The sequence below is a fragment of the Drosophila pseudoobscura genome, chromosome X (assembly GCF_009870125.1).
Source record: "Drosophila pseudoobscura strain MV-25-SWS-2005 chromosome X, UCI_Dpse_MV25, whole genome shotgun sequence".
NCBI lineage: Eukaryota > Metazoa > Arthropoda > Insecta > Diptera > Drosophilidae > Drosophila > Drosophila pseudoobscura.
The window spans coordinates 20,207,006-20,210,008 of NC_046683.1; the positions used below are offsets into that span (position 1 = coordinate 20,207,006).

The window sequence follows — 3,003 nt, forward strand, 5'->3', positions numbered from 1 at the left end:
ACCAAAGGGGTCAATTGACCCCTCCGAACTAGTTCTGCGCTGTTTACCGCGCAACTAGCTACGCAACTAGTTACGCGGGAAGCGAACGCAGACCAGGTCTTCGTCGACTACAATGTACTAGTTCTGCAACTAGTTACGCGGGAAGCGAACGCGGACCAGTCGAAAAAGAACCGAAAAACGAAACCGCCTTCGGTTTGTTTTTGAAGGCGGCAAATAACCGCAATTCCGTGAAGTTACAGTGCCCACTCAGCTAGTTTTTACCGAGCCACGACATGCAATGAGCACCGAAATGGTAAGTTAATCGTGATATTTTACTGTAGTTGCGATCGTGGAATGAAAGAGACAAGAATTTACACAAACAAAATGCATTTGTTTTCCTCGTTTGCTTTATGCGTTGATTTTGTTCACTTCTGTACAAGATCTAATCGCTGGAAGAGTCTTTTGTGTGAACATTTATTAAAAAAGTGGAAAAGATTTAATAAATAAATCAAATTAATATAAACAGGTACGTGCAAATACTTTTAGAAACTCTAAAACAGGAGAATGCAGTTATTCGTGGTAAGACTAATAAAGATTAACAGAAAAATATTTGTATAATCAAATTAATTAACAACATTGTTTTTAGATCAATTGAATGCAGTGGTCCAAATTTTAGCGGATCAAACTGTTTTAATAAAGCAGCTGGTAAAGGAGAAGGGGGAATTGAATCCCATTCGGGGACAGTTCCCTATAAAACGTGAGGAAGAACTTATAGAACTGGAAGAAAAAATAAAATTAAATAGAGACATTTATGTAAGTATATCTAAACTCTAAATTTTATGACTTTTTTCTCTGTCTTATCTTTATATTTTAATGTTTCACTTACAGATAACAGCAATGAAATCAATTCTCCAGTGCCAAAAACCAGGAGTAGGCTAAGCATCATATAATTAAAAATTATTCGTTATAATGAAAGACATTGTGTTTTTATTTTTTTATTATTCCAGACTGCCAGATTGACTACTACCAGTAGTCAGTTCGGAACTAGTTACTGGTAACTAGGTCAGAGCTAGCTACAGGTAATCGAAGGGTAGTCGAGTGGGGAACTAGTTGCTGGCTTTCTACTGGTAACTAGTTCGGAACTACCTCCTGAGCAACTAGCTACGGGTAATCGAAGGGTAATCGAGCGGGAACCAGGGGTGGTTCCGCCCTAGGACATGCATGTGTTAAATTCTCCGCTGAAATACATTGCGGGTAATCGATCTGGAACCAGGGAGGTGAGAATGGTAGCTAGTGCGGCACCAGTGCGGAACTAGTTGCCTGGTACTAGAGGGTGCAATAAGTGCTATATAGGCGCACACATATGTACATACATACGTATGTGGTACATACACTCCTCGCTAGTTGAATAGGACACTCCATTAATTCAGTTTTTATAAGCCACTGCTCACAAGCTAAGCATGTTAGACTCAATTTACTCTTTATAGTAATTAATTTAATTAATCATTAATTGGACAAAAGAAAGATTTAGTTATTATGGTTAAAGTATTTATAAAATAGTATTTACGAAAACACGGCAACAGTCGGGGTCATAATATTGTTTCACTTGAAAATTATATGTAATGCCTGCCGTATGGTCATGGTTACACTAGGCAACAAAAGTTAACTTTTACCTTAAGCTTCGAACCAAACCGAATTTTTCTGATGGATTTGAAAGAGGGGGAACGTTGTGAGTCGCAGCTAGTGCAGCAACTCTACATTTATGACCGATGCTCCCCTCCGTCAGGGGGCGCTCACTGCAACAGGAAGAGTGTGTGAAAGGGTGGGAGCCACTCCACTGAAATTTCATTTGCATCTTCTCAGTATAATATTCATCCGATCTGATCCAGATTCGGCAATCTGCTAGATAGTCTAGTCTTCTAGTTTTTTTTTGTATCTTTAAATTTGTGGATGCCAAAGATTCTCGTTTTTTGTGGGAACGAAATACAGAAATGGATACAAAAATTTGTTTGCTAATGTTTTCTAATGGTATTTGGTGTTTAAATATAAGTTAATAAGAAGGTTTAAGATATAAATTTAAAATTTATAATAGTTTGTTGTCTCAACCTTTCTGCTCCAAAATATGGCAAGTCCGGTTTAGAAGAGTGGCATACAAATTGAACTATTCAAGACGATTCCATGTCCTAAATGAATGTCCTGCCAACCATCCCCAAACGTTTTTGATGATATTCAAACCTGGTGTGGAGGGCGGCCAGCTTAATATCTCCAAGCTTTGGCTCTTTTTAAACGCATTAACAATCTGGGCTGTATGTATAGGCGGATTATCATGTTGATAAATCCACGATAGGTGGAAAAAAGAATTTATTGAACACCTCCGACTCTGCTATGCACACTATCAAAATAATGCGGATGTTGTAAAAATAGTAGCTATAGCCATATGAGAAGACCTCACGATGACACTTCGAGACCCAGGTCACAAATGCGAGTCAAAAACGTATGCGTTTCGCTTTTCGAATCGGTTTAAGAGGTAAACTCTACTTTATTTTTAAATTTTTAATTTTTTTTAAGCATTTAAATTACCTCAATGAATTGTTGTTATTAAGAGCAGTGTGTGTGCAGCCCTTTATGTTTTTCTAAGTGTTGGCTCCCCCGGATTGGTTAAGCTGTTTTAGAATAAGATATTTCCTGTTCCCATTTCTGTTAAATTTAGGTTGACTTTAGGTCTTTTTTTTAAATTAAATAGTCAGTTTTAACACTAAAAATATTATTAATTAATTATATGTGTCCATTTGTAAAAGATTATGATTAAACCAAACGCATATCGGTCAAATTTCACGCATTCGATAAATCTAATTTTGAATTTACAAAGTGAATCGAAACTGTATTGTTCTTAGTTTGTAAACAGTGTGTGATAGAAAACTGACTTAATGGGTTTGTTCTATTCAAGTGGCGAGGAGTGTATATACATATATCCGAATTCAGCTTAACAAATACAGCGCTAAAAGCATAACCTAAATGAATTAA

General features: G+C 36.7%; 1 long non-coding RNA gene across 1 annotated transcript; it reads left to right on the forward strand.

Annotated features, from left to right (window-relative positions):
- LOC117184994 (uncharacterized) lies at window positions 1-954 on the forward strand. The gene is made up of 2 exons (XR_004470479.1): window positions 1-792; window positions 868-954. It is a non-coding gene; the product is annotated as an uncharacterized lncRNA (long non-coding RNA).
- The last annotated feature ends 2,049 nt before the right edge of the window (window positions 955-3,003 follow it).